Source organism: Vulpes vulpes, chromosome 4, assembly GCF_048418805.1.
Source record: "Vulpes vulpes isolate BD-2025 chromosome 4, VulVul3, whole genome shotgun sequence".
Taxonomy (NCBI): domain Eukaryota; kingdom Metazoa; phylum Chordata; class Mammalia; order Carnivora; family Canidae; genus Vulpes; species Vulpes vulpes.
The window spans coordinates 64,304,017-64,329,715 of NC_132783.1; the positions used below are offsets into that span (position 1 = coordinate 64,304,017).

The 25,699-nt window shown below is 43.1% G+C and overlaps 1 long non-coding RNA gene across 2 annotated transcripts; it reads right to left on the bottom strand.

Moving 5' to 3' along the window:
• Positions 1 to 265: 265 nt before the first annotated feature.
• Positions 266 to 12,257, bottom strand: LOC140598606 (uncharacterized). Of its 2 annotated transcripts, XR_012001067.1 has the most exons (5): positions 12,137 to 12,257; positions 8,222 to 8,316; positions 1,935 to 2,014; positions 782 to 983; positions 266 to 663 (listed from the first exon to the last, which is right to left on the bottom strand). It is a non-coding gene; the product is annotated as an uncharacterized lncRNA (long non-coding RNA). The 2 variants fall into 2 exon arrangements; XR_012001066.1 differs by having other exon boundaries at positions 266 to 983.
• Positions 12,258 to 25,699: the final 13,442 nt, after the last annotated feature.

Below are 25,699 nucleotides of genomic sequence, written 5' to 3' on the forward strand. Positions count from 1 at the left end.
GTTGGCCGGTTTGCTTGTGCTTCCCAGAAGCCTCCCCTGGTTCTGTCGTCTGGACACCCAGGGCCTATTTACAAATAAGATCGGAGCTGGCAGCGGTGACCTGTACTAACCGGACGCTAAGGAGATACTGATTCCACTACCCAGATGGTAGAGTTCAATCTGTTTTCTGGCCAAGGCCGCGCAGTTAATTTTTATCCTAGTAAAAAATAATAAACACGGCATTAGCAACTAAATGTTTATCAATTTGCAGTTCATTTCCAGCCAGATCATTTCACTCCTGCCTGTTTTTACTGCTAGCTGATGCACTGGAGTGCTTTTCCTGAAACCATATGTGACTATTTAAGTCCCAGCCTCCGTAGCATTTATATGGTGCTTTTCACCTTAATTGGATAATATTATTTGGCTATTTCAGGCATGGTCCTCAAATATTGCATTTTAATGATGAAGGAACTGCAGTGAAGGTTGAATGAGTGGCTGGAGATCGCCCCACAGTTCTTGTTTTGCTTTTACATCCCCCACAAACCTGCGTGTGCTGGACCGTGTGCCCGAGCAGGGCCGCCTTGGTGGCGTTTCTTTTCCTCATCTTACAGGGGAGTTAATACCAGAAGAGGTGGCAGAGAAGCATTAACACGGGGGGTTAGGAACTCCGAATAGGATGATGTCCTATCATGAGAGATGAACAACAATAAGAGTACACGGAAGCTCGAGTGCACCCAGCTGCCCAGGCAGCCAACCCGGCCTGCAAACGCTTTGGCTCATTTTGTCATCCTAGTGGACTTACACCATTTGGTTGTGTCATCTACTGTTCATCACCAGACTGTTAGAGCCAGAAACGATTCAGTGATCCCAAAATGAAGGCATGGCTATACTGTGAATCATGCAGGCGCTCAACCCTCTTCTCGGCTTCCTGGTTCTCCTTCATTTGAGTGTGTCAGAGAAATCCTGAGGTCTCTACATGCTTCAGGGTTGATCCGCGGTGACTGCTTGGGTAAAGGGAGAGAAAAAAGAACTTGCAGACTCAGCAGTGTCAATCAGAATAAGTGCCATATCCATTCTGTCTCTATCTCCCCAGGGAAATAACTCATTTTCTCGAAGCCTCAGATTTTCCCCCTGTAAAATGGAGAGGACAGTAGGTCTTCTCTCCGCGGGCTGGCATACATATAAGGGGCATATGTACTCAAGGCTTGGCATAGTGCTTGGGATGGAGGAGACACTCAAGAAATGCTGCTGATAAGAAGGGTAGGCTTGACAGGGGCTGGTGGCAAGGGGTTGAAGTTCCTTTATTTGGAACTCCAAATATGAGGCTGTGTCCCATCTCCCAATGAGCAGGTTACAAGTCTTGTGCATGTCTGTGTGTTTTCTTGGTTAGATTGAATATATATATTCTTTTAATGATGCGAGTGAAATAGTCAAATTTCTAGTTATAAAATTTATTGAATTAATTATGTGCAGATATAAAATGATACCCATAAATATACTTATTTAAAAATGTTGCCTTAAAAAAAACTTATTATTCAGACTCTTTGTCATCATCTGTCTTTATCATAGCTGGAGCCCCTTTTAAAGTGATCTCTCTCAGTCTTCCAGAACACACCATCCCGCTGCCACCCATATATCTTTGGGATTTAGTACTATTGAGTGTATGTATTGTGGTCACTGGAAATGTTAGCTCAAGTGATCTCCATAAAGGTAACTTCTTGTACTGCTTTTATTTTTATTATGTATTTATGTATTTATGTATGTATGTATGTATTTATTTATTTATTTATTTATTTATTTATTTATTTTTACTGCTTTTAAATGTGATTTTAATGAGGTTGGGGCTACATAAGGAAATGTGCACACATTTTTAACGACGCATACTAACATACGAAGGAATGAAATGACATGAGGTCTGGGATTTTCTTTAAGATAGTTCAGCAAAGAGGGGGTACCTGGCTGGCTCCACTGGTGGACCATATGACTCTTGATCTTGGGGTTGTATGTTCGAGCTCCACACTGGGGGTAGAGATGACTTAAAAATAAAATCGTAAAAAAAGAATAGTTCAGCAAAGAGGAAAAGGCAAAAGGCAAAAAAGGAACAAGTGAAGCAAATTTGGAAAAATCCGGGTTGTTATTAATCTATATGAAGGGCATAAGGAACTTCATTTTGCTATATGCTCTTCTGATATGTTTGAAGATTTTCATAATAAAACTTTTTTTTCCCCAATGAGCTTTAAAAGACTTACTTACAATATCTAATACTTGCAGGAATAACTACAATAACTTTGAAATATGTTTTATTAAAAACCAAAACCAAAACCAAAACTAAATCAGTCTTCCAGGCAACCTCTGTGATCATACCAGACTAGCACTGGTGGAATTTCTTTCGGGGTATTTTGTTATTTAAAATAATGGAATTGAGTGAGCACTTGACAATATGAAGAACTTTAACAGCCACAAATATATGGTGACATCTCATATTTGCCCACATGTGTTATTTTCCTCTGTGCTTTGTTGGGCTCAATGGATGGGGTTGGTAATGGCCCCAAATGGAGAACTTCTGTAAGTGATGGGAAGACTTGCTGCAGGATCCTTTGTCAAAAGTACTTATTACCTAGTGCCCTTGTTGGCATCTGAGCTGGAAGGCACAGGATCACAGGGAACATGCAGTCCTGGAAGCGGGCCTGGTGGCACAGGCCTGGGGATGGGGTGTCAGTGATGGTGTAAAAGGGGAGAGGCAACATTTTCTTCATTGGGCAATGCTTATCCTCTGGAGAAAGTGCATAGAACTGTGGTCTACACAGCCAGAATGAGAGAGTGGTTGGGTAACTGTCCAGTAAACTCAGCTGAAGTCAGGCAAGAAAGTTTGGGCCTAAGAGTCCTAAATATTCACAGTCCGAAGGGATCAGAAAACTCTTCAAAATTTATGTTAGTTTTGGGGGCACCTGGGTGGCTCAGTTGGTTAAGCGTCCGACTCTTGATTTTGGCTCAGGTCATGGTCTCAGGGTTGTGAGTTGGAGCCCCGAGTTGGGCTTGGTGCTAGGCATGGAGGCTGCTTAAGTTTCTCACTCTCCCTCTGCCTCTGCTTATCCCCCACCTCTAAAAATTATTAGTTTTGTAGTTATGGCTTTTCCAAAGGAGGAAAGAAAATTTATTATTTTTAGACATTTTTGAAGAATAGGATTCTTTCCATACAAGCATAGTAGATTATTTGCCAGCAAGTATTAAAATTAAGAATACCTACCCAGCTGTGTGGGAAGTCTGGAATTCTCTGGAATTCTTTTTTTTTTTTTTTTTAAATTGCATTTTCCCCCATGAATGCACTATGTTATGCCAGAGGCCAGTCACCATCTTTGAGAGAGTTACTTCTAACACTTTGGTGTGTCACCTCATTCACACTTACCATATCATAAGAGAATCTTTAATATTTTGCAAGAACCTTCCCCCAATCATAAAAATCACCTTATAGTGACTATCTCAACATTGCAGTGCTAGCAGATTGCTCGGAATGCAGAAAAACAAAACAAGATAAACAAAATACCAGTATCCACAAACAGAAAGCAGGTTCTTTTGGGGAGGTGCATGTCTTTTTGATGAGCTAAGTGTTGATTCTAACCCCAAAAGACAGAAAAGTGTGAGGTTAGATAAGTGTCTGCTAGATTCATGATTGCCATGTGGATTCTGTGAAGTCAGCTTCGAGGTCACCAGCGCTGGCTGCAGAGTAAAGGTCACCAATTGTTCATTCTTGCTCTGATTGGGCAGCTCCTGAAAGTAGAACGTGCACCACCTTCTGGAAGCCCTCTGCTAACTTCAGCTCAGCGACTGTGAAGGTGGATGCTTCTAGCAAGGGAGCTCAGGATGGATTCTGCAGGCATTGCTTGAGCAACGCCAAGTGGCCACTGGCCAGGGTCAAAGTTAAACCAGGAGATGGCTATCAAATGCAGTTGTTGGGTTTGGCACATCTCTCTTGAGCTGCTGCGGAGCAGGAAAGAGAGACGTTTGTTTGTGGCTTCAGTTCATCAGTTCTCCAGTGCACTCTTTAATCTGAGCCTTTTTATTTGCTCAAGAGAAAAACAAGTCTGACTCGCCCACCACGGAGGATTTAAATTGGACGGTCCCATAGAGTCCTCAGCCCACGCCTTTTTACATTTATTTTCCAGCAACCTTATTAGTTGGTTTGGGATGTCTTCTGGTTGTGTGAAAACATTTTCCAATAGATTTGCTGCTGCACGTCCTATGATAAATCTAATTGTTTCCCCCTGAATCGTGCTGATCTGGGACACTGCATTTGCACTCGCATGTACACGTTTGCACAAAAAATAGCATGGCTAGATTAAGGAACGCAGATCTGGCTGCAAAGCCGCTTCTGTTGGGTTTTCTACACTGTGGTTATCCTGCCTTCTGGTCGGTGAATAAATACTGTTTGGACGGGGCCTGGCACAGATGCTTTAACCGTAAAGCTTAATGTATAACTAGTATGTTTTTCTTCTGTGTCAGCAGTTGGCACCACGACACTGTAAATAAGGATTGGGTGAGTAGATGGATGTCTGTAGTCAGGGGAGGGGAGGCTGCCGTAAGCAGTTTTGAAATTCATGCCAGGGGTTGCTCTAAGTGATAAGGTAATTTGAGTAACCTGTAAGAACTGTGGATTCACAGGTTTCAAAAACAGGAAAGTCTCTTGTTTAAAAACCCTCTAAAGCAACATGTAGGCTTAGAAAAGAAGCAGGCTTGTGGTTAGGTGATTGTACTTCCTTATTGATATAATGGCTGGTGACGCAAGGCCTCCTGGGATTGCAGCCCAGTGACCGCAGGCCCGACAGTTACCCTGACCGGCTTCTGAAACAGGCCCGGGGCTTTCTGGACGGATGAGAAGTCTAAAAATTTCCCTTTTCATTTCCTCTCTTGTGTGACTTTGTCATTTTTTTTTTTTTTTCTAAACCGGTGATTGAAAAGGGAATTTTGCCCGTGCTCTGAAGGAGTTCATCTTGACTTAGTAGCCTCCCTCCCACTCCTCAAAAATCCCACCCTGAAAACCCCAAGCTAAAAAAAAAAAAAAAAAAAAAAAAAAAATCATCCATCCTGGCACATTTTTCAGTGAGCCTGTGTTTGATTAATCTGCTTGTGAAGCTGGATTCAAAATGAGCAGCTCTTTAGAAACTGTATGGTTTTTTTTTTTTTTTTTTTTTTTTAAACCCTCTGGAATGTCTCTGTGTCCTCCGCCTTCTGGGAGTTTAAAGCCCAGGTAAATGCTGTGTCCTTCTGGAAACCCAACTGTCTCACGGCCAGCTGGGAGGCTTGATCGGGGTGGTTTCTGGGGAAGCTCCCAGTATACATCCTCCTGTTCTGAAACATGAAAACAGATGCCATTCCGGGGTGACCCTGCTAACTGACCACAGCACAGAAAGCGCCATTGGCTAGATGTGTGGGCTGTCCTAGGCCTTGGAAACACTCTGTGTTACAAGAAACTTCAGAAAGGGGTTCTCCTGTCTGCCCTGGAGGGGATTCAGTGGGGACAGCTTGGTGGGCTGGACATGCTTTTAAGTGGCCGGTGCTCCTGCTCTCTGTCGAGGGGAGACAGAGGCAAACAGGTAGAAGCCATTTCCACACCCAAATTCCTCCCAAAATCCTTGTGGCTGTATTTTTTGTTACACATCATAAGCACATAGGCATATCCATATGTGTGCATGCATCTATGTACGTATGTACACACACTCACGTGTTATCTATGCTATTTGGCCCAGCCCACGAGTTCCTTTCGTTTTTCAGTGAATTCAAAGAAGATAACATAAGGAAGAAGTGTGTATTTTACTGTTCCAGTAAATTACCAGTGTCACATGCTGAGTCTCACCAAACGAACCCATCTACTGATTCCCTTGTCTGGGCCCCGATGATCTACCTGGGATGTTTGCATGTCAGGCTGCTCTCTCTTTTTTTGGTAAGCCCAATATATCTGCCCCAATCATGTCGTTGGGGCAACAAGGAAATGTAATCCTGCCAAGTGTGGGAGCTAATAACTGCCCAAATGTTAAGGTTATGCTGAAAGCAAGAGCTACTTCCTGGGTTATGCATAGGTGTTGTGGTGTGTGTGCATGAGTGCTGTGTGTGTGTGCATGGGTACTGTGTGTGTGAATGAATGCTGTGTGCATGGGTACTATATGTTTGCCTGGGTGCTGTATGTGTATTGTGTGTGTGCATGAGTACTGTGTGTGTGCATGAGTGCTGTGTGTGTGCGTGACTACTGTGTGTGTGCATGAGTGCTGTGTGTGTGCGTGACTACTGTGTGTGTGCATGAATGCTGTGTGCGTGCATGGTTATTGTACATGCGCATGACTACTGTGTGTGTGTGCATGAATGCTGTGTGCGTGCATGGGTACTGCATATGTGCATGTCCACTGTAGGCTGCATGTACTGTGTGTGTATATGAGTCCCGTGTGTGTAACTGTGTATGTACATGAGCGCTGGGCGAGTGTGTGTGCATGTGTATCATCTGTGTGTGTATGAGTGCACATGTGCATGTCTACTGTGCGTGTGGTGCACGGGATGTCACAGGGCCATGGCGGGCAGTGATGGGGAAGTTGCTGGCATGGGGGTTGGGGGCCTGCTTGGGAAAAGGTCCATCACTTCAGGAGTTTTCTTCTGTTTTTTTTTTTTTTTTGTCTTCTGTTTCTCTGTCTTTTCCCCTTTAATCAATATGCATGGACATTATAGAAACCTTAAAGACAGGTCCAGTGTGTTATTACATTTCTCCTTCCCGCCTGCATCTCCCATGAGTTCTAAGTATCTTTTTGCTTCAGCCTCAGGACAAAGGAGAGAGCTTTGGGACTGAGATGATGGAGCAAGGATTCAACACCACACTGTTCTTTTTCACTCTGCGCGTGTGTGCTTCTTGTGTGTCCAAAAGCCAGAAAGGAGAAGCCGTAAAGGGAAAATAGGCAATCAGATTGGAAAGAGAGTATAAGTTGGTATTTGTAAAATAAAACTTTTATTCCTCTCCCCAGGACTCTGCCCCAATTTCCGGTCACTAACCTCAGTATCGGCACTGACCCACTTCTGGCTATTTTTATTTGTTCCTTGAAAATGCCCGCTGTGTGATTAAAGTTTACTCTTGTCAACTTTGTTCCTATCCTCCCTGCCATCTGAGTCCAAAAGTGCAGCCCTTCCCACCTCACTCCCAATAATTACGGGTAAGAGCCAGAGAACAGCAGGGTTTTATTGGCGATGTGACACATAGCGACCCTTTCCCCAGCCATAAGAGACATGAGGACAAGCAGCTGCTGCATGCATGTAGAGCCCTCAGCCTGTGTCTTCACCTTGTGTCTGGGTTCCCCCTCCAAAGCACCACACTCCCCTGGAGATAGCATCTCTGGGTCTCAGTACCTTGGGTGGGAGGGGCAGGTGTCACTGATGCCAGGGCTCTGGCCTCAGCCATGAATGCACAGGTACTTATCTGGGATTACACCCTAAGTCAACAGTGGAACCGGGAAGTGGACTCGGGGTCCGGCATCCTATGGAAAGTTGGATGTATTTGCTTTCCTCTTAAAGCAAACTTTGATTTACTCTTTAATAAGTTACCATGAAGGATATAGTTCTAGAAAATCTAAGTCACATGTTGATAAAAGAGGAGAGGGAAACAGTGAGTCTTTGCATTCTTCCAGCTTTATCATTAACCCCAGGTTTGGAAATTAATTTGCTTTGGAAGGACCGGTTTCCAAGTTTTCAAGAAGGGGATCGTTCCCTATTGACCAGGTGGTTTTGACACCCTTTGCTGAAGGGCATTCCAAACAGGGTAGCCCACAGCCAGTCGGACCCCTCGGAGGAGCTCTGTGATCCAGTAAAGAGAGGGACCTTCGCTTCAGCCGGGTTAATGCCTTGGCTTTCTCACTGCCTGTACCACTTGGGCAAACCCTTTCCTTCTTTGGCCTCAATTTCCTTATCTGTAAAATGGGGATAAAAAGTTATTTCCCTCCCGAAGATTATTACTTAAGGACATGTGTGTGAAGGGCCAGAAGGGAGAGTGAAATGTAGTATATGCTTTGTATACAAGCTGTTGGGAGTACGTATGACTTAAGTCATTTTGACTGTTGGAATACCTCTTCTGTGTTGGCTTTCCAGAAGTGTCTCTAGGAAGTCACCTGCCCCAGGTACAAAATGTGATTTCGTCCTCTGTGCTTCTCCTGCTTGTTTCCACAGGAGTGGATGGAGCTGCCCTGGAAGGACTAGAATAAAAGAATGTTCTTACCTCACTGGTGATGGGGACGCAGGGCTGGGGAGTGGTCGGGGGTGAAGGCTTCCTCTCCTTTGTGTGGTCAGCACTTCCTCATTAAACTCTGTGATCTGCAGACGAGGAAAAAAACACACAAGTAGAAAAAGGAGGCGCCCAGGACTCATCTCATACATCTGTGATGATCTCTGGAGATGAGTGGTTTATTTGCTTTCCCAAAGGGCCCAAGCATAACTTTGAGGGAGAAGGAAAACACACTTTTATGAGTTCTAACAAGCCTCTCTTCCAACTGCTCCCATAACAAAGAAGTGAACAAGGGTGCAGATCACATCTTGTGATAAAAACGTCAGGAGCAAAAGGAGATGGGGGATCACACCAGAGGTGAGGGGTGCAGGGGTGGCTATGCCTTGGTGTGGCCACGAGAAGTGCACTGTCTCTAAAGAGTTTACTTCTTTTTAAATTTCTAATTGCCACACATCAGTAATTCTACAGAATATCAGTGATAAAATCCTCCTTTCATGGGGCAGCCACTCCTTCTGTGCCCTCTTGGTGTACACTGGGTGAGCGGGCTGGAAGGGAGACAGTGTGGCCCAACATTAAAGGAACCTACAGTATTTCTTTCCTCCAAAAGAGGCTGGGGAGCCAAGTGTTCAGGCAGAAATTCCTTGGGGGTCAAAAGAGTGACGAGACAGGGAGAGAGATGTGTCCATAGGTAATGTAGTGAGATGGGCCCGGCTGGCTCTGCTTGTGTCCCCCAGGAGCCCGTGAGGTGGGCCTGGGAGTGGAGCTGCCATGGGGCTGTGCTGTACTGAGCTGGACTGGGCTGGGGGGTCATATGTTGGAGACAAGCTAGTAAGTGGGCCTTAGAGCAAAGCTGGAGGCTGACAGTGTGACAGAGGCTGTAGCATTTCTGTATGTCAAGGCTCCTTCCCATTCCATCCTGACCTGGAGGTGGGTGCTCCTGCCCTGCTATTCTTCTAGTTTTGGGGCAAATAGGTCTGGAGACACCTGCTTCCTAACGGTGTGCTTCATTTAACCCTTGCAGCTACCTGGGGAAATGCACAGAGTCATGCTCTTTTCACAGATTAGGAAATTGAAGCTCAACACAGGGCAGGAGCCTCCTCCCCACATCACCCAGCAGGGAAGTGATGGGTCTGGGAACTGTCCTGAGTCTGCCACCCCCAGGGCCTCCCTGCAGAAATGATCATTCCTTGCCAGTGCTTTGCACTGTGTGGTGTGAGATCGTTGCCGTGGGGGGGGTGGGGGGGGTGGGGGGTGGTGGTGGAATACATGGAGCTGCCCTTAGGCTCACGAGACCTGCTTATCATGATTCAGCACAGCCAAAGGCAACACCTTTGGGTTCTTGATGGGCACAGTGCCAGATAAAGAGACTGTCACCAGAGCAGGGGCTGCTTCCCGTGTATGGCAGGACTCCACAGAGCAGCAGAACAGATGTTCAGGGAGCAGTTTGCTCTGGGGTGGCCCTGCAGGAACGTGTTCTTTATTGGTTTCCTGGAATCCTCGCTCAGAGATAGGCCTGGCCATGGGGCTCTGCGGTGGAAGCTCCTAGTTGTGAGCACGTTTTGGCTCTGGAAATTTTTTTTCCCAAAGATTTTATTTATTGATTCATGAGAGACACACAGAGAGGCAGAGACACAGGCAGAGGGAGAAGCAGGCTCCCTGTGGGGAGTCCGATGTGGGACTCGAACCCAGGACCCTGGGGTCATGACCTGAGCCGAAGGCAGATGCTTGACCACTGAGCAACCCAGGCGCCCTTTGACTCTGGGAAATTTGAGAGAGACTCTCAGCACTGTCTCTATGCTTGGGATTTGCTCATCCCTTCCTCCCTACTTCTCCAGCACAGAGGAAGCCTCAGGAAATGAGGGAAATGTCTTAAGAGGGAGTCCACCCAAGGTGGCAGAGTCTGGTGTGATGCAAGTCCCCTGGTTTGGATTCATCACAGCCCTTCTACGGGGTTCCTTGGAGGCAGGTGCCTGAGCAATGGGGCAGCCCCTGCCTCCTGGTCCAGGGCCCCACAGGGTGGGGGAGTTCCAGCACCTGGCCTCACGTGACCTTGGGGTCACACGCCGGGGTCTGCCCTTGGGCCCTGCCCCCCTCAGAGCAGAGCAATCTACCTTGGAGAAGGAAGACCTGGCCTGTCCGGGTTATTTATGTGTCTTCTGGCCTGCCTTTGTTCTGCAGAGCGGTGTGCATGAAAGGCTGGTGGGGCAGGGGAGAAGTGCCCATCAGTGACTCACACAGGAAATTGGAAATCGGACACCGAGGGTCTACCCCCAATCCACCTCGGACTCACAGCCTCTGGCTTAAACAAACCCAACACCCGCCCTGACCTTTGCTCCCCCTCCATCTGTGGCTGGCCCGGCCTGCCAGCAGCCCGCTCTCCCCGCCAGGCCAAAGCTTGCACAAGTCCAGCCTGGGAGAGATTCCTTCAGGTGTCCAAAGGAAGGCTGTGGATGCAGCCTATGATTTTTCTTTTCTGTTTTTTTTTTGTTTTTTGTTTTTTTTGGTCTCCAACAAAGTGAATCCTTAAATTTTTTCTCTTTAAATTTTCATCCATTACTTTCATCAACGCAAAGAGATAGAACATTTGGCAAAATTATTTTAAGTAGCACTCCAACCTGTGATCGTAATTTCAAATCAAGGAATTTGCTGAGCAGCTGTGGGAAGAACAAAGGGCCTGGGGGAGGGGAGCCTGCGTGGCCAGAGCAGAAGCAGCTGGGGAGGCAGGTTGTGCATACATGGAGGGGGAGCTGGTCTTCTCGGGCAGGCAGTCCATCTATGCGGGGCGGGGTGGCACTGCAGTTTCCATCTGCTGAACACACCACAGGCTCCCCTTAAAAATATATACATGGAGCAGAGGATTCGGAGTCAATTCAATAAGACGGCTGAGAGCTTTAGCTCAGGAGTGGGACAGACCCGGCCCTGAATCCTCAAGCTGCGCAGCTCACCAGCCTCTCCTGAGTCATCTATGAAATGGGAACAGTCATAGCAACCACATCCTAGAGACCATTATGATCTATATTCCTTTATCTGGCCTAGTTACTAGAACGTGGTAAGGGTTCACAATGCTATTACTATCGCCGGCCCGCCGAAGTGGACAATTTATGTGCTTCATCTTTGCAAATGATTCATTCAGCCAACATCTGTGGAGTGCCTATTACGCTCCAGCTGCAAGGCTGGGTGTTGTAGGAGTACAAACATGTTAAGCATAGGAATTAATATGCTGTTAGATAAATAAGAATACTTCTATTGAGTCGAGGAATAATGCCTCCCAAGACCATTTAATTCATTCACAAAGAACTTTTCTGAATAGATGGTCTAGCACAAACGATTTGAAAAATATACGAGTTAAAAAAAAAGGAAAGCTGTCTCATTTCCACTTGTTTTTGAACTCACTGCTTTTCAATAAAACTATTATCCAAATTAACTTAAATTCTTAAAATAAGCCCGGCTTCATACCTAAGAACTTCAATCAGCTAATTTGCAGATAATCAGACCTATTTGCAAACAATCTGATTTGTCTAAGCACCGAAGAGTGACACGTGTGTACTTAGAAAGGCTTTCGCTTGTCAGGATTATCCAATTGTGCTAAATTACGGCTCTGAGAATCAGACGTTATCTAGACCAACCTCTCCTCCTCTGAACAGTATTTGTGAGAGATAATAGGTAAGCTTCTGCTCCAACTCTACTAGGAAAGGAGAGCTCACTACTTTAGAAGGTAGTGAGGTTGAACAGCTCGAAAGGTGCAAGATGGAACAGTTCATGGGAGATTAATTTAAATTTGTACAGCACGTGGAAAGGATGAAAAGCCTTTTTGTTGTTTCTGCGTTCATCCTGCTCCCCATTTCTGTAGCCTGGTCTTGCTTTGACTGCTTGTCTATCTTTCCCCTTTCACCCTGAGCCACCGCCTACCTTCTGCCCCGAGAGAAGCAGCGCTAGCCCTGGTCACTGTTGGGTGGCCAAGCGTACGGCGCTTTGGAAGCTGAGAGCCAACATGCAGTTTATCACTCCTTGCCCTGTTCTCTGGGGGTGGTTCAGCCAGGCTCTGCTTTCTTGGAAAACAACAGTGAACTTTGTTCAGCCAAAGGCTTATTTCCTAAATTCTGATATTTGCTCACTGGCCCTCCTCTCTCCAGCTGTTCCCAACTGCTGACCACTTCTTAGGCATGCGGCTAGCTGCTTCTGCTACTCCAGCACTTTTTGGAAGGCAGCCACGAGGGGCCAAGGCAGATGAGGCACAAGGACTGTTGCTCGTGGCCTTGGCTTTGTGGTCTGAATCCATGATTGCGTCATTTGGAAGGTGTGCGTGGGACTACCTTTGAAACCAATGGGCTAAGAGCAGAACTTTTAATGAGCACAACAGTAGCTCCACGAAAATCTGTAGTTGCTTCATTTGCTTCACATGTCTGGTTGCCTGTAGAATTGTTATAATAATAATAATAATAATAACAATAATTAATAAAAGCAAATCAAGAGCAGCTAAAGTAAGAAGAGAAAAGGCAAAGGTTTATTTTTGGAGTTCTTGAATTCGGAAACTCCTTCTGGCTTCCTCATTTCTCCTCACTCAGCTTTCATTTCATGCGGGCTTTGGGGCTCTGGTCTTTGCCTGGATCCTAAGTCCCAGAGGCCCTTCTGGCTCTCCAGATCTTAGAATGAGGTTTCATCCAGCCTTTCCCACCCCACCTGATGGTTGTCCACTGGCTGGCCCCTGGGAGTTGCTGGAGAAACTCAGTCCCTGGGTTGAATTGGTTCCAGGCTGAATTCTGAGAGGCTCACCCAGTGGTCTCCAAATCCCCTAGGCTGCATCTGGAATGTAAGATGGGCTTTGTTTAGCCTGAGTGGCATTTAACATAATTTGGTTTGGTTATCAACATTTTAGAAACAGGAGATCACAAGAAATCCAGATTTTTAGCTCAACTCGAAAAATTGGAGACGGGGCAGGATTGTATCTTTGGTCTCTCTGGACCCGAGTGGTAGCTGCCCCTCTGACAGGTGGCACACACTCTCCACTTGGCCACCATCTCTGCAACAACAGAGAGTGTCTTTCTGGACCCAGAGCCAGAGTATTAGATGCTAGTGATCCATGGGCTTCCCCCCTCCCACCACCAGCCTCCCCACATGACCTCATTCATAAAGGGCCTGCCTGATTCTTCTGCACATTTGAGTTTGCTGTCCATGCTCAGTGGAGTGTGTTTAGCAAGAGGATTGCTGAAGACACTCCACTCCTTATCTGTATTAGACTCCAGGCCCACCACATTCTTCTTGCTTCCCTTCTTCCTTGCTTCCTTCCCTTCCTCCTTCCTCCTTTCTCTTTATCTTTTATCACCTCTTAAACAGAAAAATAAAACATACCTATGGAAAAGTACTCACAGCAGAGATCTATAGCTCAATGATTTATCACTAAGTCCACACCAGTGCCATTACCAGGTCCACAGACAGGACTGTGCAGCATTCTAGAAGCATTCTTTCCCTCCTTTACTCCTTCCCCACCACTGGTAACCACTATCCTGACTTCCATGGTAAAATATCCTTGATTTTCTGTATAGTTTTACCAGCAAAATATGTGTTAAATGCTAGTTTTGCCTGTTTTTACAATCTCATGCAACTGTGACTCTACAATATGTATTCTTTCATGCGTGGCTTCTTTCACTCAACCTTGTACCTATAAAATTCACCCCTGTTGTGTATAGATGTAGTCTATAAATTTTCATCACTGGATAGTATTACCTTTTATAAATGTGACACGATTTTGTCTTTTTATTCTACTCTTGATGGTCATTTGGGTTTTTCCCAGTTTAGGGCTAGTATAGACAGGGCTGCAAAGGGCATTCTTGTGCTTCCATGCTGGTGCATGTATGCTTTTCTGAGAGTATTACCTCCGAACTTGGGATTTTTCCCATGGAAAGGTTTTAAATTATGGATTTAATTTGTTGAAGAGTTATTTGACTAAGATTCATATTTTTTCTTGTGTCCATTTTGATAAATTACATCTTTTAGGAACTTAGTATTTATCTAAATTTTCAAATGTAATGGCATAACATTGTTTATAATATCTTCTTAACAATTTTTAATGATGATGGGCTCTGTTGTGATGTCTCCTTGTCATGCTTGACAGTGATTATGTTTATCTTCTCTTTCTTTTCCCCCTTGCTCAATGTTGCTAAGTTTTGGGGTTTTTCTAAATCAGTTTAAAAAATACTTTATTTATTTATTCATGAGAAATACAGAGAGAGAGAGAGAGAGAGAGAGAAAGAGAGAGAGAGAGACAGAGAGAGGCAGAGACACAGACAGAGGGAGAAGCAGGCTCCATGCAGGGAGCCCGACATGGGACTTGATCCCCGGTCTCCAGGATCAGGCCCTGGGCCGAAGGCGGCACTAAACCACTGGGCCACTGGGCTGCCCTCTAAATCAGTTTTATTACTCTTTCCAAAGAATCCAATTTTTGGTTTTGTTGATATTTCCTATTGTATATTTGTTTTCTAGTTCATGAAATTCTGCATTCATCTTTCTTTTCTTTTTTCTTTGGGTGTAATTTTCTGTACTTTTTCTAATTTTTAAAAAAAATTTTTTTATTTATTTATGATAGTCACACACAAAGAGAGAGAGAGGCAGAGACACAGGCAGAGGGAGAAGCAGGCTCCATGCACTGGGAGCCCGAGGTGGGATTCAATCCCGGGTCTCCAGGATTGCGTCCTGGGCCAAAGGCAGGCGCTAAACCGCTGCACCACCCAGGGATCCCTACTTTTTCTAATTTTTTAAAAAGATTTTATTTATTTATTCACAAGAGACACAAGAGGCAGAAGACACAGGCAGACGGGGAAGCAGGCTTCATGCAGGGAGCCTGATATGTGACTCGATCCTGGGATTCCAGGAGCGTGCCCTGGGCCAAAGGCAGATGGTAAACTGCTGAGCTACCCAGGGATCCCCTTTTCCTAATTTCTTGAGTTGAGCGTTTAGTTTATTGATTTTAAGATGTTCTTATAATCTAATATATGCCAGTAAGATTATATGTATAATTATTTATTTTTTAATTAGTGTGGGGAGGGGCAGAGAGAGAGGGAGAGAGAGAATATTAAGCAGGCTCCATGCCCAGTGGGGCTTGATCTCACAATCTTGAGATCATGACCAGAGCTGAAATCAAAAGTTGGATGATTAACTGACTGAGACACCAAGGTACCCCCCCAAGTAAAATTATAAATGACAATCTAAACATAGCTTTAACTTTATCCTATGAGTTTAATATGCAACATTTTGTATATTTTGTACAAATTCAGTCATTTGACATTTGTTAAGATTTGCTTTATGGTTCAGCATACAGTTGATTTTTGAAACTCCCTTGTGTTCTTGAAAAGAAAGCGTATGGTTAGTAGTTGTGAGCTCAGTATTCTGTTTGTATCTATTAGGTTATAGCTGCTGTGTTGTTTGAATAGTCTGTTCTTACTGACTTGTCTATTTGTTCTGTTAGATATTCAGAGAGATGTGTTAAATTCTCCCATTATTATTGTGAAGAGTATTTATGAATATTTGTTGGTATTTGCTTTATATATTTTGAGGCATTGGGTATATGTAATTTTCAAATGCTATAACTTCCTGGAGAATTGAAATTCTTACCACTAAGAGTTGAAATTCTTACCACTTCTTTATCTCTAGTAATACATTTCACTTTAAATTCTATTTTGTCTAATAAATAAAATAGGTACTCCTATTTTCTTTGGATTAATGTTTACATTGGATATATCTTTCTATCTCTTTACTTTTATCTGTTCTGCATCCTTAAGTGTTAATAAACTTCTCTTGTAAACATCATACAATTAAACAATTAATCTAGTCTGACAATTTTTGTCTTTTAATTGGTGCCTTTGGTCTGTTTATATTTATACAATTTAATTAACATTAAATTTAGTGTAATTTCTGATACATTTGGAATTAAATCTACCATACTATTAAGTGCTTTCTATTTGTTCTACCTATATCCTATCTTTATCTTTCTCTCATTTTATTGCTTCTGTTGGATTATTTTTTAATAATTCCATTTCCTTCCTCTATTACTTTGGAAATTGTATATTTTTGTGCTATTCTTTTGGAGATTGGCCCCAGGATTACAGCATAAACTATTGTGTTGTTAGGGTCTAATATTAATTGATGGTTTTATATTCTCAGGCGTTTCAAGGACTCTGGAACACTACTTCATTTGCCCCCTCCCAAATTATTTTATATTATTGGTTTTAATTTATTTTTATTTTATTTTATTTTTATATTTTAAAATATTTTATTTATTTATTCATGAGATACATAGAGAGAGAGAGGCAGAAACACAGGCAGAGGGAGAAGCAGACTCCTTGCAGGGAGCCCAGTGCGGGACTCAGTCCTCAGACCCTGGGATCATGCTCTGAGCCGAAGACAGATGCTCAACTGCTCAGTTGCCCCGGCATCCTTATTATTGTTTTTTTAAAAAAGATTTATTTATTTATTTGAGAGAGAGAGAGAATCCTGAAACAGACCCCTTGCTGAGTAGGGAGCCAAATATCTGGCTCTGTCTCAGGACCCTGAGATCATAACTTGAGCTGAAATCAAGAGTCAGTCACTTAGCCAACTGTGCCATCCCAGGTGCCCCTATACTATTGTCATGTATTTCAAGTGAGACATATTTTAAATCTAACAGGTTTTAAGTTATTTTATATAACCACTATCCATTTATATTTACCTATATGCTTGCTATTTTTATGCATTTCTTTCCTTCCTGCATTTCTGACTTTCCACCTGAGACTATTTCTCTTGGACCCAAAGAACCGTCTTTAATATTTCCTTTAGTGTGAGTGACAGATACTCTTACTTTTTGTTTATAACTATCTTTAGTTGATGCTCTTGGATATTTTGGTTGAGTATAAAGTTCTATGTTGACAGTTATCTACTTGTAGCCTGTTAAAACTAGTTTTCATTGTTTCCATTGAGAAGTCTGCTGTAAATCTCATTCTTGCTCCTTTGACAGTAATCTGTTTCTTATTCTCTGACTTCTTGTAATATGTTCTCTTTGTTTTAGTTTTCAACAGTTTTATTATAATTCATTTAGGTGTGAATTTCTTTATTTCTCATGGTCGGGGTTTTTAAGGGCTTCTTAAATCTATAGCTTTATGTATTTAATTAGTTTTGGAAAAATCTCAGTCATTACCTCTTCAAACATTGCTTTTTTCCCCCCATTTTCTCTTGTCTTCTTTTTAGGATTTCAAGTACTTTCTTGCTAGTATTATTTCTCTCTTACCCTCTCTTTTGTCTTTTCCCTCCTTTAATCCTTTATGTTTCATTTTGTATATATTCTTCTGATCTAACATCCAGTTCACTTCATCTTTGTCTGGTATGCTATGAAACTCATCCACGACTTCTTAAATTTGGAGATTATATTTTTTAGGCCTGGAGTTTCTGTTCATTTCCTTTTCATGATTTCTAATTATTTTCCAAAATTCTCAATTTTGTCTTTTATCTCCTTGAATATAATAAGCAGACTTATTTTAAAGTCTGTCTGATAACATCAATATCTGGAGACCCCCTTTTTTCAAAAAATGATTTTATTTATTTATTCATGAGAGAACACACACACACACACACACACACAGAGGCAGAGACACAGGCAGAGTGAGAAGCAGACTCCATGCAGGGAGCCTGACGTGGGACTCGATCCCAGGTCTCCAGGATCACGCCCTGAGCCAAAGGCAGCGCTAAACTGCTGACCCACCCAGGCTGCCCTCTGGAGACCCTTTGAGTTTGTTTCTATTGTTCACTGTTCTGCTGATTTTTATTCTTGTTATTTTTGCTTCTTAAATAGTTATTTTTGCTTTTTATAGCAGATGTATTTGCAAAACTAATTGTGGAAATGATTTGAGGCCTACGATGATACCTTCCTCTAGGGAGGATTTACTTTACTTTTTCAGGAGCCTGGGAGCACTAGCACCTTGGATTAATTTAGCCCAATTTTAAGAACTGAAAATGATTTGAAGGTGAGCTACATTATCTGCAAAGGCCTAGCTATTTCTGGTTAATATTTTCTCCTATGGTACAATCCTTCGGTGTCCTATCCTAAAGATAAGGATTTTCCTGGGACATCCAACTAGGCAAACTCTGGACTCCAATTCCTGATTCTTTAGCTGTATGATACTGTCAGAAGGGCTATTCAGCCCCTTAGCCTCTCTGCTGCCTAGTCTGGAGTTGGCTCCAGTCCAGTGGAAGAGCAGCTTCTGGCGTTGGATCTAACTTCTGGACCTCCATTTCTTCCAGTTCCTAGCTTGGTAATTCTTCACTCACTCTGTGTCAACTATCTGATGCCTCCAGACAGATGATTTTTACATTTTATGTAACTTGTATGTTTGTCCTCACTGGGAAGATTGAGGCAAATTACCTAGTCTCCCATGGTGCTCCTCTAATTTCTCCTCATTGTCAGACTTTTTTCTTTTTCTTTTTTTTTCTTTCACACCTCAGGGGGAAAAAATATCTCTTCTTCTTTCTAAAGCAAGCCCTTACTTGTGTGACTTGGTCTTCTTTCTCTCCATACTTGTCTAGAATCATAAAGCATCTTCAGTCTCTCCCTTCACACTGGGCCTTCCAGTGCAACTATCCTCTATACACAAAAAATAAAGCCATGCTAAACCTAAACCTAAACTCTGCAGTTCTAGCCAATCACCAGATCATGTGGTGCTATTTTTGATGACAGTTTTTGCTAGAACAGTGTCTCAGTTCCTTTTTTTTTCCAGAATAATGTTGACAAGTCTGCTCAAATTAGTGTTCCCATCTTGATTGATTCACTTGGCCGGAATAAATTTACAAATCAGTGGAGAATAGTGGAGGAGGGATGGAAAAAAGAAGAGATGGAAGAGGAAATTATGCAGTCCAGCATGTAATTTTTTTTCTATAAAGGTTTTCTCTCTCTTGCTCCTACTATTTCCCTCTCCTCCCTTTTAGTGTCAGAGTTTTAAAAAGGGTAATCTATTCTTGCTGTTTCTGAAACATACATTCTTATTTAAAGGTCACCAAAACATCCCAGCTACCTACCCTGTGACCTTTTCTTGGTCCAAATTCTCCTTGATCTTTTTGCAGAATTTGTCATGGTTTCCACCTCTTTCTCTTAAATTCTCTCCTCCTGCAGGTTCTGGGATTCTTGACTCTCTGAGCTCTGCTGACTAGTCATTTCCATTTCACCCTTCATTCTTTTTTTTCTACTTCCCAAAGGTAGAACTTCCTGAAGGTTCTTGGCCCTCTTCATGTCGCTCCTCTTCTCACTTCTTCTCATTATAGACTCTGACTTCATAAATTTATACACACCTTTTTGTACAAGGACACCCAGATCTAAATATCTGGCCCAAGCTTCTCTGCAGGCTTTCACTTTTGCATTTCTGAATGACTGTCAACGTCTTCTATCTGAATGTTCTAGAGGTCCTACCAAATTTTTGTTTTCATTGAGCTCATATGGGGTTCCTGGGTGGCTTAGTCAGTTAAGCATCTGACTCTTGATTTCAGCTCAGGTTATAATCTCAGGGTTGTGTGACTGAGCCTTGAGTTGGGCTCTGTGTTCAGTGTGGAATCTGCTTGAGATTCTCTCTCTCCCTCTGCAGTCCCCACACCCCACCCACTTGCACTCTCTCTCTCTAAAATAAATACATCTTTAAAAAATTGAGCTCATAATTTCTAACTGTAAACTTCCTCTTCCTTCTAATTCCCTGTTCATCATTTGTGTACTACATCCCTATGTCCACTTTTCCCTCTACATTAAGTGCTCTTCCCTTCACCTCAACTTGTTCACATCCCATATAGTTTCGTAGGACCAGTTCAATGCTCCCTCCTTCAAGAAATCATCAGGTAATGTGAAAAAAGTCTGGATTTCAGCAGTGAGAGAGATATGGTTCAAATCCAGGCTCTGTTGTCTTCTTTTGTCACAAATTTTTCTCACCCATAAAAATGGGAATAAGAGTGACTAATTCACAGGTTATTGAACAGATTAGATGAGTTATTTATGAATATATTCCATTTCTTTTACTTACTCCTTAGCAGTAAGGTTCATTTTTGATTCACGTGGCTCAAGTACTTATTAAATAGTTACCAAATGAATGGATTAATACTACACAGTTTGCCAAACAACCTGGTGCTGATGTCAGCATTTTATTCACCAGTTAAAAAAGCCAAACCCATAAAAAAAAAAAAAGTCAAACCCATTTTATTTTGTTCACTTAAACATTACTTGAGGATATGCAGTCACTACTTTGATATTTTTATTTCTATCTAATTTAATGGCTTGATTTAATGTCACATAGCTGCTAAGATAGGTGATGCAATCAGGCCTTTTAGAGCCACCATAGCCTCCATCTGTTGTTGCCTTCACAAGGGAAGTTTGGATTATTGTCTAGTGGGTTGAATGGTATAGATAACTGGCGTTGGCTGGAAAGGTTCGCAAATCCCATCACCTCTTTTTATTCCTTTTTAATTTATCCAGATAATTGCTTCAACTCTTCACTTCTCCTGATCTTTGTCAAATAGCCTATTGGGTCCAGGCAGCCATCTGTTCATATTCCCCTAGTCTCGTGTCTCTTTTGACCTTCTTTCCTCCTCCTTAAAGGTGGGTGAAGCTGGCTTTGGAAAACCATCCCTCAGCTGGGAAGTGGCCCTTTTCCAAGAGTTCATCAGGCGCAATACACCTGTCTGCCGGGGTGGACATGCCAAGCACTCATCTCCCTCCTGGCCTATCATATACAGCTGAATACGTTTGGCTGAAGCCCTAGTAATTTGGTTATTCATTTTCTGCTCTCAGCTGAGTGCAGACCACCTGGTCAGAGCTTGGCTCACCCACCTCTTAGTTCCCTTGGCTGATAGTGTCTGGCAGCCGCAGTATCTTAGCTCCTTTCTGCCTTCCCCGCTCTTCATCATTAGGCAAGTCCTTTAAGGAAAGGATAAATGAAGGTGAGGTGAGGTATGAGCACGCATGGTGGAATTGCCATAGAATAACTGGGAAGTTCCTTAGAACAAAGTTTTCTGGTCATGGGCAGTCTAACAGGCTGAATAATGGCCCTAAAGATATCAAGATATCAGGCCCTAATCCTGTAACCTGTAAATGTTACCTTATCTTGAAAAAAGTACTTTGCAGATATGATTAGATTAAGGATCTTTCAGATGGAGAGAGTCTGGATTATCTAGGTGATCCCTAAATGCCATTGCTGGTGTCCTTATAAAAGAAACATAGAGGGAGCTTTCACACACACACACACACACACACACATACACACACACACACGCATGAAGGCAATGTGAAATTGGAGGCAAAAATTGGAGCGTTGTAGCTATAAACCAATGCCAACAGCCAACAGAAACTGGAAGAGAGGAGGAACAAATATTCCCCTAGAGCCTCCCCAGGAGGCAGGATCCTGTTTACACCTTGACTTTGGCCCAGCATTACTGATTTTGGACTTTCGGACTCTGGAACAGTGAGAGAGTAACTTTAATGGTTTTATGCTAACAAGTGTGTGGTGATTTGTTACAGTTGCCCCAGGAACCCAGAGCAGCCAGTGATGAGGAGGCAGAGGCAATCACTGCAATATCCTTTCTAGGCTAGAAGCCCCCATCCAGCAAACCCATGCCTGGGGTGGTCCAAATGCCATGTCATAGTAAGTCTGCAAATAATTACCAAACAACACTTTGATCAGTGTTCAGCTGCAGTGCATAGGAGCCACCCTAGTTAGCATAAACAGCAAGAAATTCTTTGCCAGGCATTCAAAGGCTAGCAGAAGGGCTGAGGAGGCTCTAGGCTGAGATTTCAGGGTTGAGTCCACTAAGAGATGCTATTCTTGCCATCACCAGGTAACTGGCTGCTCAGCTGCTAAGCTGCCCTATAGCCACTATAATCTGTGCCTCCAAAGTGGATGCCTTATGCCACACTTCTCTTCCCACTGAACCCAGTTTCAAATTCAAGTCTTGTATGGCTTCCCGTTACTTGAGGAATTTAAATTACAATTGGGACTTTAGCTCCAGGGGAGTCTGAGGAATGTGATTTTTAGCTTTATAGTTTCTGTATTATAGGCAGGCAACTTCCCGTGGTGATGGATTTTGCAATCCCGATGCCATGGGCACTGAGTAAGCCAATCTGCAGTTTCTAACACAAGCACTTACTATGTGCTGAACACTGCTCTAAGCCAACATGACAGTCTCTGTGCTTAAGGAGCTTATTTTCTCATGGGTGTAGTATTTTCTCATGGGGGTGATGATAAGTTCATCAACAGACACAATGATGTCACAGACAGGCAAACCTTTGAGTCCAGATCTCTGCAATAAAGCGAATATCATAATCAAGACAATCAAATGAAGTTTTTGGTTTCCCAGTACATACAAAAGTTATGTTTACATTACACTGTAGTCTATTAAGTGTACAATAGCATTAGTTCTAAAAAATATATATACCTTTATTAAAAAATACTTTATTGCTAAAAATGCTAACCATCACCTGAGTTTTCAGTGAGTTGTAATTACTGATCACTATAACAAGCATAGCAATAATGAAAAAATTTGAAATGTTTCTAGAATTGCCAAAATATGATGCAGAAACACAAAGTAGGAAAGTACTGCTGGAAAAAATGGTGCAAAAAGACTTGCTTGATGCAGAGTGGCCACAGACCTTCAGTTAGTAATAAAAAAGCAATATCTAAAGCATAATAAAGCAAAGTGCAATAAAACAAGTTATGTCTGTGCTGGTAAGTGCTATAAAAAAGATAAAGCAGAGTAATGATCTGATGGCCAGGTGGGGAGTATTGGTTGCTTTAGTTAGAATGATCAGAAAGGATCTCTCTCTCTCTCTCTCTATCTCTCTCTCTCTCTTTTTAAAGAATTATTTATTTACTAGAGAGAGAGAGAGTGAGAACATGCGGGGAGAGGGGCAAAGGGAGAGGGAGAGAGAGAGAATATCCAACAGACTTCTTGCTGTCTGTGGAGCCTGATGTGAGGCTCCATCCCAGGACCCTGAGATCATGACCTGAGCCAAAACCAAGAGTCAGATGCTTAACTGACTGGGCCATCCGGTACCCCAGAAAGGGTCTCTTGATGTGACATTTTTGTTAAGTTCTAAACAATGAAGAGGCAGCTGTGCAGAAGTCTGGGAGAAGTGGTGTTTCAAGAGGAAGGGCAGCAAGAGCAAAGACCTGGAGGGAGGAATAACTTGGTATGTTTAATGGAAGGAGAGAAGGGCATTATACCTGGAATGTGGTAGATGGATGGACAGAGGAGGGACATAAGGTCAAGGGGCTATACAGGTACTAGATCCTGGCTTATGGGTGTTTGGATTTTATTCTGGTTAGAACAGGAAGTCCCCAAGGTATTAAGCAGAGAAATTGTCTTACACTGAGTGATGCTCTCCAAAATTCATGTTCACTAAGAACCTCAGAATGTGACCTTATTTGAAAATAGGGTCTTGCAAGATGTAGTTAAGGTAAGGATGAAGATGAGATCATCTTGAATTAAGGTGGGCCCTAAGTCCCATGAAGAGTGTCCTTGTGAGGGCACACAGGGGGATGCTCAGAAAAGGCGATGTGGAGATGAATGCAGAAATTGGAATAATGTGTCTATAAGCCAAAAATTTGAGGGATTGCTAGAGAGCTAGGAGAGAGGCATAGGTTGGTTTCTCCTTCAGAGCTTCTAGATGAACCAACTCAGTTGACATCTTGGTTTTGGACTTCTGGCCTCCTAAACTATGGGAGAATAAATTTCTATTATTTATTCTATTATTTATTCTATTATTTTGTTTTAAGCCCTCCAGTTAATTTTTTTTTTCAGCCACAAGAAAGTAATACAAGAGTGATGTGATCTAATTAGTGCTGTAGAAGATCATCAGTCTGACAGCTGTCTAGGGATGAGTTCTAGGAGTCTGAGGTCAATGGCAACAGTGAGGCCCATTTGGACTGGCTGTTGTTTCCATCCAGCTGAGAGATGATGGAGTTTGGATAAGGGTAGTGTCAGGGTAGAAGATGAGGAGCTTTCAGGTTCAGGATATACTAGGAAGACCCTATGGGCTTCTTGGGTTGCATGTAGCGGAGGGCTGGACAATGAGAAAGAAGAGTTAATGGGTACTCTTAGGTGTGTGGCCTGCACAACTGGTGTGATTTATTGAGGTGGGGAGGCTTGGGGAACTGAGTGGGGATTGAGACTTATGCTTTGGTCATGCAAAGTTTGAGATGTCTAAGTACAGATGCTGAACTAGCCAACTGGACTTTACCAGTCTAGGGATTTAGGGAGAAATTGGTGCAGGGATAGAATCTGACAGTCATCAGCATATAGGTGATGTTCAAAGTCTTGGGACTAGATGAGGTGGTACATATGGAAGAGAGAAGAGCTGATGTTCAAACTTTGGAGCATTCAAATACTATTTAGAGTTCTGGGAGAGACAGAGGATTCTGGAAAAGCACAGGGAATGGGGTAGGGAAAATACCAGACATAGGTGAGATTGTAGAAGTCATCTAAGAAAGGGTTTCTAGAGGGGAGAGAGCATTACTATGGGCTTCACATAGGTCTTTGGGGGCCTATTTCAGGAAAGAGGTGGAGCAAGGTCTTGGTTGGAAGAGAGGATGGGAGTGTGAGGAGGTAGCGGTGGCAAGTTTGTAAGACTCTTTGGAGAAGTTCCTCTCTGAAAGGAAGTGTAGGAATGGGTCAATTGCTGGAGGGGATGTGGGATCAAGGAGAAAAAGTGTAATGGCAGAAGTGTCCTTGAGGAGATAGGGGTAAGATTCAGAGGCTGAGTGGTGGTATTGGCGTTGGTCAGCTCAGGGGAACTGTTCTGTTTCTTAAGGTAGGGCAGAGTGTGTGCGTGGGCTGCTGCTGGCTGATGGAAGGAGCTCGTGGCTGGTCTGGGTCGGGGGTAGAAGAAGTTGAGTTCAAACCCAATGGTGAGGGCTGCAGCTCCTGCTCCAGGACTCTTGCCAGGAAGCATCCCAATCTCAGAGGGGGTTTGTTCAACTCACATCAGCAACATCCAGGTGGTAGAAGCCCTGGATTATGTGTCAAAAAATATTTTAAAAAAGATACACCCTCCTCCTTGAAGATCTGGAAGCACTGCTTTCCTTTCTTCTGTACCCCCAGTCCCCTTCCCAGACCCTTTCAGGAATTCTATATGGGTCAGAGGGCTTTTTTGTTAAACCCTTTAAGTACCAAGGGTCTGATTATATTCCCTGTATCTAGAATAATCTTGCTTCTCCTTTAAAAAATAAAGCTAATAAAGTAATTCCTCTTTTAGCTCTCTTTGAAAGTATGGAAAGCTCTGTTCACATGTCCCCTTTTTGATAGGGCCGTCTCAAACATCCTTAGGGCTCCTAGCTCATTCCCTTTTGTCTTGCCACATCCCTCTTATAGGGCTTCTCTCATGGAGCTAGGCTCCTGACACTTTTAATTTTTCCCTAAGAAAGAAGGAAAGCCTCCATAAATTTAACTTTAGCTAACTAATAATATGGTTTGGTTTACTGT